Source organism: Eumetopias jubatus, unplaced genomic scaffold (assembly GCF_037043125.1).
Source record: "Eumetopias jubatus isolate StellerSeaLion01/CBP00866 unplaced genomic scaffold, mEumJub1_p1.0 scaffold_13, whole genome shotgun sequence".
Taxonomy (NCBI): domain Eukaryota; kingdom Metazoa; phylum Chordata; class Mammalia; order Carnivora; family Otariidae; genus Eumetopias; species Eumetopias jubatus.
In genome coordinates, this window is record NW_028274819.1 from 51,866,479 (window position 1) to 51,880,178 (window position 13,700).

The 13,700-nt window shown below is 40.9% G+C and overlaps 1 pseudogene; it reads right to left on the reverse strand.

Moving 5' to 3' along the window:
- Nucleotides 1–754: 754 nt before the first annotated feature.
- LOC114219303 (olfactory receptor 52D1-like) lies at nt 755–1,752 on the reverse strand (annotated as a pseudogene).
- Nucleotides 1,753–13,700: the final 11,948 nt, after the last annotated feature.

Here is a 13,700-nt window from a genome sequence, read left to right on the forward strand (position 1 = left end):
GAGTTGCGGCTTTCCCGTTGATACATGTGCTTCCAGACTTCTTACAAAGTATCACTTAGCAGTCATCTCCATCTGTTTAATTTTTTTTTTAAAGATTTTACTTATTTATTTGAGAGAGAGAGAATGAGAGATAGAGAGCACGAGAGGGAAGAGGGTCAGAGGGAGAAGCAGACTCCCCGCCAAGCAGGGAGCCCGATGCGGGACTCGATCCCGGGACTCCAGGATCACGACCCGAGCCGAAGGCAGTCGCCCAACCAACGGAGACACCCAGGCGCCCCATCTCCATCTGTTTAAATCTAATGCCGGATCCAGAGGATCCTGGGCTGCCTCAGACCATCTTTCATCTAGGGTTGATACTCTTACTGCAAACACTCTTGGTTTAAGAAAGTGCCGACAATCAATCAATCAATGTGTATGTGTGTGTTATTCTCAATTTCTTAAAGCTATACGTGAGGAGATCTTTTTTGATCACTTTTCTTCTTTCCAGCGCTGGGTTTTCTGAACATAGAGTAACTTACTGGCTCTTACTGTCAAATGTACTACAACAATGCCTCCTGATGTTTTCCTACAAAGATTCAAAACCTACAGGCCTATTGATGAGCCACATAATAGCCTTACAAGAAAATAGTAATCTGTAGGTTTAGCAGGTATCAATGTGTTGTTCTAAATACTTCAAAAAGTTTCAGATAATACATGATACTGGCTTGCTAGAATTAGCAGAAACAGAAATCTCTAGTCCAAGGAAGGTGACAGATTAATTATAACTTTTCCCATTGGTCCTTGGGGTACGTAGAGATTCTAGGTACCTCCTTCCCATAAAAAAGCCAAATATTCTCAGGCGGATCTGTTTGGTATTAATGCCATGGACCAGGGGGTTGAGAACAGGGGGCACAAGGAGATAGAGATTTGCAAGTACAATGTGGACATGAGGAGGTACTTGGTGACCAAAGTGGTGGGTGAAAAAAGAAAAAAAGGCAGGTACATAGAAAACAAGAATCACACAAATGTGGGCTCCACAAGTGCTAAATGCTCGGAACTGGGCATCCTTGGAGGGCAGGTGTAGCACAGCCCGCAGGATCAGGCCATAGGAGGTGGTGATGAGGACCACATCCATGCCAGTGACTGAAAGTGCCACAGTGAGACCATAAATGGTGTTGGGCTTGATGCTGGCACAAGTCAGCTTGGCAATGCCCATGTGCTCACAGTAGGTGTGGGAGATGATGTGATGTCCACAGAAGGGTAAACGTTCAATGAGGATGACAAAGGGAAAACAAAGAGGAGGCCACGGACCACACATGCCAGACCAATCTTCCCAATCACTGTGGCATTAAGGATGGATGTATAATGAAGCAGACGGCAGATAGCCACGTAGCGGTCAAAAGCCATGGCCAGTAGAACAGCCAACTCTGTGGCAAAGACAGTATGAACAAAAAACATCTGTGTGAGACAGCCATGGTAGGAAATTATGTGGGGCCTAAGCCAGAAGATTGTTAGCATTTTGGGCAATGTGGTGGAACAAAGAATCAGGTCAGTGATAGAAAGTAGGCACAGGAAGAGGTACATTGGCTCATGCAGAGTTCTATCTGTCATGGTGATGTAAAGGATGGTGCCATTTCCAACGAGAGCAAGGATATGCATGGAGCAGAAGGGGATGGCAGCCCACACGTGCTGGTCTTGGATCCCAGGGATTCCAAGCAGAATAAACGTGGAAGGATGGAAGGCAGTGTCATTGGTGACTGATGCAGAAAGCATAATGATGAAGAAAACACACGGCTTTATCTCCCTGAAAGTGGTTAGAAAATGAAATGAATCATCCTAGATGTTATTTATTCCTCCCACGTATTCAATTTCTTGCCTCTGTTTCATTCCCACCAATTCTACTCCAATTCATGCCTTCCTCACGTCTTGCCTGGGGTATTAAAATAGCTTTGTAACTAATATGCCTACTTCTAGGATTTCCATCTTCCAGTGAAGCCTCTACATTGCTAAGGAAGTATTCTATCATGTGAAATTCATCAACAATAACACAAATATAACCTTTCTTAGTGTGTGCTCTTCAGAATCCCTTGTATCACCCTCCTCTGGCCTACCCTCCACCACTTCCCATCATGTTCTCGGTCCTGGGACACTGGACTACATCCAGAGACTCCCCTGCCCTCTCACTTCTGATTGGATTTGACAATAAGAAACACCAACAGAGGATTAAAGGCAGGTGAGAGATTTATTCCTTCAGCTCCCTCCCTGCAGAATTGCTGCAAGCTGGTTTTATCTCTCTGTAAATATCTTTCTCTGACTTTGGTTTCTCCTTGTCTCCATGTCTTCCCTTTGTCCTTTCAGTCCAAGGGACAATACCAGTGCCTGCTGTTACTAATCCAGGAAGTTCACAAGCACTTGTGACTTCCCTACACTTACCCACATCTTTGAAAATGGTTTCTGTATTACACTGCCCTGAATGTTCCTAATGTAGCTGTGAGCTCCATTTCCTGCTAGGATCTTGATATGGCGTGCAAAGCTCTTCTTGCTTTCACGCTTTCCCACATCTCAGATTGTTCACCATCCCATTCCACCACATACTTCATGTTCCAGCCATATCTAAGTGTTTTGAATTGTCCAAAAGCATGCTTTGTCACATCTGCATGCTTTTTCATATGCTGCTTTTGGGGGGCACAGAATAGCTATTCCCATTGGTCACCTGGTGAACTGCTATTTAATAGTTCAAAACCCACAGGAATATGTCTCCCTCGATGAAGCCCTTCTATGGTCCCTGCTGTCATGGTGAGACAGTCATACATCTTCAGTATACCTCCCTTAGGAAATATAAGCTACTTTCTGATGATGTGTATGTCTCTTGCCCCATTATACTATGAAATTTGAGTCTCATTTTTTTTTCTACAACTAGCATTAATGCCTTACATACATAAGGCCAAAAGAAAAAAACACATTTAACAAGTAAATGGATAAAAGATTGAACACAGCAAATGATTTTTTTTAACAGACTTTTGTAAGTGACCACAGTTAAAAAATGGTGTTTTTTGGATCAGACAAGATCTTTTCACACCAGATCTATGATCCCCATCATGTTCTTTTCACTCAATATACTCCAGGATGTGCTCCTATTTAGCTCTTCAATACATATGTAGTCTAATCTAATCTACATATATAATAAACCTCTATCTGTTTTCTTGATTGGCCATATGATTGAGTTGGATTGTAAAACATATCTGCCTTAGTCTGTTTTGTTAGCCTTAAAGTATGAGCCCTGATATGATCAGTCAGGCCAGGAGCCTCACAGGTGGGTACTCCCTAAACTCTCCAAGTGAAGCATGCCATGGGAAGGAAAGTAGAAAGTCAGAGACCAGGGGCTCACAGGTGAATTAAATCAGGGAAGATTTTTGGGAGAGACTGGGCTATAGATTGAGATTATGACAATAGCCAAGCAGAAAAGAGTGAGAGAGGCATCTTTCCCTGGAGTCATCTTGCCTTGAAAGATCCTTGTAGGTGAAGTCAGAGTCATCATTCCTACCTTATTGAAGTCCAGTGTTTGGGACTCAAAGATCCTCTTTTTTAGAAGGGACATTAAGTTCATCCAGTTGTCCTCCCCTCAAAAGAATTTAGAATATGCAAACATCTAACACAAGATAAAAAATTCTATAATAATTAAAAAGAATATCTTTCCTTCAATCCCCTATTCATGTCCAACTGTATTATTAAAAGACCAACTGGGGGGGCGGAGCAAGATGGCGGAGGAGTAGGAGACCTAGATTTCGTCTGGTCTCAGGAATTCAGCTGAATAGGGATCAAAGATTCTGAACACCTACGAACTCAACAGGAAATCGAAGAGGAGAGTAGCAACAACTCTCTGAACAGAGAAGCGACCACTTACGGGAAGGTAGGACGTGCGGAGAAGTGAATCCGAGGCAATATTCGGGAGGATAGACGGCGGGGGAGGGGCCTCCGTCAGCCGCTTCTGGCAAGTGCTAGAGCCGCGGAGCACAAAATCGGACCTTTTAGAAGTTGGCTCCGCTGAGGGACGTCGCTGTGGTGGCTAAGCAGGGGGTGGAATCCTCCCGGGACAGTGGGGTCTCAGGACCCTTGGGGTCACAGAAAGACCGGGGGTGCCTGAGTGCGGCAGAGCTCCCAGGTACCGGAGCGGGGAAGCCGGCTGCAGAGACGGAGCTGAAGCGCGGGCTCTCAGCTCGGGGTTGCCATAAACTGTGATCCACGGCCCACTCGGGCCACTGCTCCTCCAGCAGGGACCCAACAAATGGCAGAGCTGGGGAGACTCCCCTTCCTTCCCGGGGAGGAGCGGCGCGGGAACGCACCGCAGGGATCTGCTGGGTTTGGAGACTCCACACGGGGTCGGGTGCCAGAGATAGAAACGCTCGGTCACAGGCCGGGTGAGCACGGAGTGCGGCCGGAGGCCAGGGAGACGGGAGTGACTGCTTTTCTCTGGGGGCGCACTGAAGAGCGGGGCCCCGAGTTCTCAGCTCCTCCTGGTGGAGATTGGGAGGCCACCATTTTCGCCCTGGTCCTCCAAAGCTGTACCGAGAGCTTCAGGGAACAAAAGCTCCTGAGAGCAAACCCGAGCAGCTTGCTTAGCCTGGACCGACAAGGGCGGGGCAATTCAGCTTCCTGCAAAGACATTTGGAAACCATGGCAACAGGCCCCTCCCCCAGAAGATCAGCAGGAAGAGCCAGCAAGCCAAGACCAAGTTTACCGATCAAGGAGAATGGGAGAACTCCAGCACTAGGGGAATACTGCACATAGAATTCATGGCTTTTTTTTTATCATGATTCATTAGTTCATCAAAGTTAATTTTTTTAACTTTTTTAAACTTTTCTTTTTCCCTTTTTCAACCAACATCTTATAAATACCTTTTTTAAAAAAAAGCATTTTTTATTTTTCATTTTTAGAGTCATATTTTATCCCTTCATAGTAGTTACCCTTATTTTTGGCATATATATATAAGTTGTTCTCTCTTTAAAATTTTGAGATACAGTTTCTTCTAACAGATCAAAATATACCCTAAATCACTAGTGTATGGCTTTGTTCTAGGCTCCTGCCTGATAATTCTCTCCCTTTTTTCTTTTTTTTTAAATCTTCTTTCTTTTTTTAAACAACTTATCTTATCAATTCCTTTTCTAAAATCTTTTATAATTTTCATCTTTACAATCATCTTCCATCCCTTCATTGTATCAACCCTTATTTTGTACATATATGTCTTTCTTCCTTTAAAATTTTAGGAGGCACTTTTTTCTAACAGACCAAAATACGCCCAAAGTCTAGTGTGTGGCACTGATCTATGCACTAGCCTGATCATATTTGATCGTATTCTGTTTTTTTGTATTGTTCTGTTTTTGTTCTTATCTTTTTTTTTCTCTTTCTTTTTCTTTCTTTCCCTTTCTCTTCCCCTGGTTTCAGGTCTTTTCTGATTTGTATACACTATATTTGCTGGGGACGTTGTTAACCTGTTAGCATTTTGTTCTCTCATTCATCTATTCTCCTCTGGACAAAATGACAAGACGAAAGAAATCACCACAGCAAAAATAACAAGAGGTAGTACTGTCAGCCAGGGACCTACTCAATACAGACATTAGTACCATGATGGACCAAGAGTTCAGAATCATGACTTTAAAGATACTAGTTGGGCTTGAAAAAAGCGTGGAAGTTATTTGAGAAACCCTTCCTGGAGAAATAAAAGAACTAAAATCTAACCAAGTCGAAATCAAAAAGGCTATTGATGACGTGCAATCAAAAATGGGGGCACTAACTCCTAGGATAAATAAGGCAGAAGAGAGAATCAGTGATATAGAAGACCAAATGATGGAAAATAAAGAGGCTGAGAAAAAGGGAGAGAGAAACAACTACAGGATCACGAGGGCAGAATTCGAGAGATAAGTGATATGATAAGATGAAACAACATTAGAATAATTGGGATCCCAGAAGAAGAAGAAAGAGAGAGAGGGGCAGAAGGTATATTGGAGCAAATAATAGCAGAGAACGTCCCTAATGTGAGGAAGGAAACAGGCATCAAAATCCAGGAGGCACAGAGAACCCCTCTCAAAATCAATAATAATAGGTTAACACCCTGACATCTAATACTAAAACTTACGAGTCTCAGAAACAAAGAGAAAATCGTGAAAGCAGCTACGGAGAAGAGATATGTAACCTATAATGGTAGAAATATTAGATTGGCAACAGACTTATCCACAGAGACCTGGCAGGCCAGAAAGAAATGGCAAGATATCTTCAGAGCACTAAACGAGAAGAATATGCAGCCAAGAATACTACAAGCAGCTAGGCTGTCATTGAAAATAGAAGGAGAGATAAAAAGCTTCCAGGACAAACAAAAACTAAAGGAATTTGCAAACACGAAACCAGCCCTCCAAGAAATATTGAAAGGGGTCCTCTAAGCAAAGAGAGAGCCTAAAAGCAGCATACACCAGAAAGGAACACAGACAATATACAGTAACAGTCACCTTACAGGCAAACCAATGGCACTAAATTCATACCTTTCAATAGTTACCCTGAATGTAAATGGGCTAAATGCCCCAATCAAAACACAGAGGCTATCAGATTGGATTAAAAAACAAGACTCATCAATATGCTGTCTGCAAGAGACTCATTTTAGACCCAAAGACACCCCCAGATTGAAAGTGAGGGTGTGGAAAACCATTTACCATGCTAATGGACACCAAAAGAAAGCTGGGGTGGCAATCCTTATATCAGACAAATTAGGTTTTAAACCAAAGACTGTAATAAGAGATGAGGAAGGACACTATATCCTACTTCAAGGGTCTATCCAACAAGAAGATCTAACAATTGTAAATATCTATGCCCCGAACATGGGAGCAGCCAATTATATAAGGCAATTAATAACAAAAGCAAAGAAACACATTGACAACAATACAATAATAGTGGGGGACTTTAACACTTCCCTAACTGAAATGGACAGATCATCTAAGCAAAAGATCAACAAGGAAATAAAGACTTTAAATGACACACTGGACCAAATGGACTTCACAGACATATTCAGAACATTCCATCCCAAAGCAACAGAATACACATTCTTCTCTAGTGCCCATGGAACATTCTCCAGAATAGGTCACATCCTAGGTCACAAATCAGGTCTCAACCACTACCAAAAGATTGGGATCATTCCCTGCATATTTTCAGACCACAATGCTTTGAAACTAGAACTCAATCACAAGAGGAAAGTCAGAAAGAACTCAAATACATGGAGGCTAAGGAGCATGATAATAAAGAATGAACGTGTCAACCAGGAAATTAAAGAAGAATTAAAAAAATTCATGGAAACCAATGAAAATGAAAACACAACTGTTCAAAACCTTTGGGATACAGCCAAGGCAGTCCTGAGAGGAAAGTATATAGCAATACAAGCCTTTCTCAAGAAACAAGAAAGGTCTCAAATACACAACCTAACCCTACACCTAAAGGAGCTGGAGAAAGAACAGCAAATAAAGCCTAAACCCAACAAGAGAAGAGAAATAATAAAGATCAGAGCAGAAATCAAGGCACTAGAAACCAAAAGAACAGTAGAGCAGATCAACGAAACTAGGAGCTGGTTCTTTGAAAGAATTAACAAGATTGATAAAGCGCTGGCCAGACTCATCAAAAAGGAAAGAGAAATGACCCAAATCAACAAAATCATGAATGAAAGAGGAGAGATCACAACCCACACCAAAGAAATACAATTATAAGAGCATATTATGAGCAACTCTATGCCAGCAAATTAGATAACTTGGAGGAAAGGGGTGCATTCCTAGAGATGTATCAACTACCAAAAGTGAACCAGGAAGAAATAGAAAACCTGAACAGACCTATAGCCACTAGGGAAATTGAAGCAGTCATCAAAAATCTTCCAAGAAACAAAAGCCCAGGGCCAGATGGCTTCCCAGGGGAATTCTATCAGACATTTAAAGAAGAATTAATACCTATTCTCCCGAAACTGTTCCAAAAAATAGAAATGGAAGGAAAACTTCCAAACTCATTTTATGAGGCCACCATTACCTTGATCCCAAAACCAGAGAAAGACCCCATCAAAAAGGATAATTACAGACCAATATCCTTGATGGACATGGATGCAAAAATTCTCACCAAAATACTAGCCAATAGGGTCCAACAGTACATTAAAAGGATTATTCACCACAACCAAGTGGGATTTATCCCTGGGCTGCAAGGATGGTTCAACATCCGCAAATCAATCAACGTGATACAATGCATTAACAAAAGAAAGAACAAGAATCATATGATCCTCTCAATAGATGCAGAAAAAGCATTTGACAAAGGACAGCATCCTTTCTTGATCAAAACTCTCCAGAGTATAGGGATATAGGGTACATACCTCAACATCATAAAAGCCATCTATGAAAAACCTACAGCGAATATCATTCTCAATGGGGAAAAACTGAGAGCTTTTCCCCTAAGGTCAGGAACGCGGCAGGGATGTCCACTATCACCACTGCTATTCAACATAGTATTAGAAGTCCTAGCCACAGCAATCAGACAACAAAAAGAAATCAAAGGCATTCAAATCGGCAAAGAGGAAGTCAAACTCTCACTCTTTGCAAATGATATGATACTTTATGTGGAAAACCCAAAAGACTCCACCCCAAAACTGCTAGAACTCATACAGGAATTCAGTAAAATAGCAGGATATAAAATCAATGCACAGAAATCAGTGGCATTCCTATACACCAACAACAAGACAGAAGAGAGACAAATCAAGGAGTCGATCCCATTTACAATTGCACCCAAAACCATAAGATACTTAGGAATAAATTTAACCAAAGAGGCAAAGGATCTGTACTCAGAAAACTATAAAATACTCATGAAAGAAATTGAGGAAGGCACAAAGAAATGGAAAAACATTCCATGCTCATGGATTGGGAGAACCAACATTGTGAAGATGTCAATGCTACCTAGAGCAATCTACACATTCAATGCAATCCCCATCAAAATACCATCCCTTTTTTTCAAAGAAATGGAACAAATAATCCTAAAATTTGTATGGAACCAGAAGAGACCCCAAATAGCCAGAGGAATATTGAAAAAGAAAACCAAAGCTGGCAGCACCACAATTCCGGACTTCCAGCTCTATTACAAAGCTGTCATCATCAAGACAGTATGGTACTGGCACAAAAACTGACACATAGGTCAATGGAACAGAATCGAGAGCCCAGAAATGGACCCTCAACTCTATGGTCAACTTATCTTTGACAAAGCAGGAAAGAATGTCCAGTGGAAAAAAGACAGTCTCTTCAACAAATGGTGTTGGGAAAATTGGACAGCCACATGCAGAAGAATGAAACTGGACCATTTCCTTACACCACACACAAAAATAGACTCCAAATGGTTGAAAGACCTAAACGTGAGACAGGAGTCCATCCAAATCCTAAAGGAGAACACAGGCAGCAACCTCTTCGACCTCAGCCGCAGCAACTTCTTCCTAGAGACATCACCAAAGGCAAGGGAAGCAAGGGCAAAAATGAACTCTTGGGATTTCATCAAGATAAAAAGCTTTTGCACAGCAAAAGAAACAGTCCACAAAACCAAAAGACAACCGACAGAATGGGAGAAAATATTTGCAAATGACATATCAAATAAAGGGCTAGTATCCAAAATCTATAAAGAACTTATCAAACTCAACACCCAAAGAACAAATAATCCAATCAAGAAATGGGCGGAGGCATGAACAGACATTTTTCCAAAGAAGACATCCAAATGGCCAACAGACACACGAAAAAGTGTTCAACATCGCTCGGCATCGGGGAAATCCAAATCAAAACCTCAATGAGATACCACCTCACACCCGTCAGAATGACTAAAATTAACAAGTCAGGGAACGACAGATGTTGGCGGGGATGTGGAGAAAGGGGAACCCTCCTACACTGTTGGTGGGAATGCAAACTGGTGCAACCCCTCTGGAAAACAGTATGGAGGTTCCTCAAACAGTTGAAATTAGAGCTACCATTCGATCCAGCAATTGCACTACTGGGTATTTACCCCAAAGATACAAATGTAGGGACCCGAAGGGGTACGTGCACCCCAATGTTTATAGCAGCAATGTCCACAATAGCCAAACTGTGGAAAGAGCCAAGATGTCCATCGACAGATGAATGGATAAAGAAGAGGTGGTATATATACACAATGGAATATTATGCAGCCATCAAAAGGAATGAGATCTTGCCATTTGCAATGACATGGATGGAACTGGAGGGTGTTATGCTGAGTGAAATAAGTCAATCAGAGAAAGACATGTATCATATGACCTCACTGATATGAGGAATTCTTAATCTCAGAACAAACTGAGGGTTGCTGGAGTGGTCGGAGGTGGGAGGGATGGGGTGGCTGGGTGATAGACATTGGGGAAGATATGTGCTATGGTGAGTGCTGTGAATTGTGTAAGACTGTTGAATCACAGATCTGTACTTCTGAAACAAATAATGCAACATATTTTAAGAAAAAAGATTAAGAAGAAGATAGCAGGAGAGGAAGAATGAAGGGGAGTAAGTCAGAGGGGGAGACGAACCAGGAGAGTGATGGACTCTGAAAAACAAACTGAGGTTTCTAGAGGGAAGGAGGTAGGGGACTGGGTTAGCCTGGTGATGGGTTTTAAAGAGGGCACATTCTGCATGGAGCACTGGGTGTTATGAACAAACAATGAATCATGGAACACTACACCAAAACAAATTGTGTAATATATGGTGATTAACATAACAATAAAAAAATTAAAAAAAAAAAACAGACACATAGATCAATGGAACAGAATAGAGAGCCCAGAAATGGACCCTCAACTCCATGGTCAACTTATCTTTGACAAAGCAGGAAAGAATGTCCAGTGGAAAAAAGACAGTCTCTTCAACAAATGGTGTTGGGAAAATTGGACAGCCACATGCAGAAGAATGAAACTGGACCATTTTCTTATACCACATACAAAAATAGACTCCAAATGGTTGAAAGACCTAAACGTGAGACAGGAGTCCATCCAAATCCTAAAGGAGAACACAGGCAGCAACCTCTTCGACCTCAGCCGCAGCAACTTCTTCCTAGAAACATTGCCAAAGGCAAGGGAAGCAAGGGCAAAAATGAACTCTTGGGACTTCATCAAGATAAAAAGCTTTTGCACAGCAAAAGAAACAGTCCACAAAACCAAAAGACAACTGACAGAATGGGAGAAAATATTTGCAAATGACATATCAGTTAAAGGGCTAGTATCCAAAATCTATAAAGAACTTATCAAACTCAACACCCAAAGAACAAATAATGCAACCAAGAAATGGGCAGAAGACATGAACAGACATTTTTCCAAAGAAGACATCCAAATGGCTAACAGACACACGAAAAAGTGTTCAACATCGCTCGGCATCGGGGAAATCCAAATCAAAACCTCAATGAGATACCACCTCACACCAGTCAGAATGGCTAAAATTAACAAGTCAGGAAACGACAGACGTTGGCGGAGATGTGGAGAAAGGGGAACCCTCCTACACTGTTGGTGGGAATGCCAGCTGGTGCAACCACTCTGGAAAACAGTATGGAGGTTCCTCAAACAGTTGAAATTAGAGCTACCATTCGATCCAGCAATTGCACTACTGGGTACCACAAAGATACAAATGTAGGGATCCAAAGGGGTACATGCACCCCAATGTTTATAGCAGCAATGTCCACAATAGCCAAACTGTGGAAAGAGCCAAGATGTCCATCGACAGATGAATGGCTAAAGAAGAACTGGTATATCTGCACAATGGAATATTATGCAGCCATCAAAAGGAATGAGATCTTGCCATTTGCAATGACGTGGATGGAACTGGAGGGTGTTATGCTGAGTGAAATAAGTCAATCAGAGGAAGACATGTATCATATGACCTCACTGATATGAGGAATTCTTAATCTCAGGAAACAAACTGAGGGTTGCTGGAGTGGTGGGGGGTGGGAGGGATGGGGTGGCTGGGTCATAGACATTGGGTAGGATATGTGCTATAGTGAGCGCTGTGAATTGTGTAAGACTGTTGAATCACAGATCTGTACTTCTGAAACAAATAATGCAACATATGTTAAGAAAAAAGAAAAAGAAGGAGATAGCAGGAGGGGAAGAATGAAGGGGACTAAGTAAGAGGGGGAGATGAACCATGAGAGATGATGGATTCTGAAAAACAAACTGAGGGTTCTAGACGGGGGGAGGGTAGGGGGATGGATTAGTCTGGTGATGGGTATTAAAGAGGGCACATTCTGCATGGAGCACTGGGTGTTATGCACAAACAATGAATCATGGAACACTACATCAAAAACAAATGATGTAATATATGGTGATTCACATAACAAGAAAAAATTTAAAAAAATAAAAGACCAACTAATTTTGTTTGTTTTATTAATTGCAATATGCATTTCTCATACACTACTGCAAGTTTATTACTTCATGCTAACAATTACTATAGCTACAAATCACCTAGGTTATAATGTTATTACAAGTTTTAATTACTAGTGGAATTATTATTTTGCTTAACTTTCTAAGCCGTAAAATAGAATTTACTACAATTCTATTGTCATTTTTTTATGTCCTTAAAAATCCAATAATCAAGTTATAAAAGCAAGTGAGTATAAACATTTCAATTTCCATCTTGGAAAGTATAAATATTTTTTTTACTTCTATCCGGGGAATACCTTTGGTTTTTAAACAATAGAAAAATTAATGGAATATGCTCTTTCATCTATTTTGGAAATAAGTTGCAAAGCATGTATAGTTCAATAATTTATGATGCTTGGCTCCCAAATGTGATATCCTGAAAAGTGGTCACCTGGAAGTTGCCTATACAACTCTAATGGCAGAAAATCTATGCTTTCTTGAAGCATCCATTTTCAATTTCAGACCCTCTGAGTCTAAAAGTATTTCTCTTTTCCTTAAGTCAATATTTGTAAACAATCCACATCAGACAAGCACTATTCCTCTTCAGTGTCTTAGGTTTCCAATTTTATGAAATTAATATCATTTTTAAAGTTGTTCTTTCATTTTGCTTCTTTGTCAAAAAGCACATTATTGATAGACTACTATGTTCCAGACACTCTTCTAGATGTTTTGTATATACTAAAGAGTAAGAATATGCAAGTTCCATGATACATTAGTCTTGCTAATGAGAAGACATAATTAATCAGATAATCTCCAATATACATGTGGAAATGCTATGTTGATATATGCTATGAAGAAAAGATACACAAGCCAGTTCTTATTCAGAAAAAGCTTCACAAAGGAAATAAAATTTAGTCTCCAAATCTGAATCTTCCTCAAATGCTTCAAACATCTCTTAGGCAACTCACTTCCTAGGATTGTCACCCTCTTTATGTGGTCTGCAAAATAAGAGACCAGAGACTAAATTCAGACAGCCTGGGTTTAAAGTCTGGCCTGATTGCAGTTACTTGCTAATTGTCTTATTCCCCTCTGTTCTCAGTTTCTTAATATAAAATTCAGATGATAATTCTTACTTTATAAGGTTGTCAAGGAATTGAGAAAAATCATGTAAAACATAATACAGTTTCTGTAATTTAATAAGCATGTATTATAACACAGATATTTCTCATACTTTTGCACATGTCAGAGTGCAATGCCTCTCAGAAGAAGAAACTTCATTTAGTACCTCAAGTTGAAAGACATACTGGCTTTTCTTGAGTCTGTAATCCAAGGG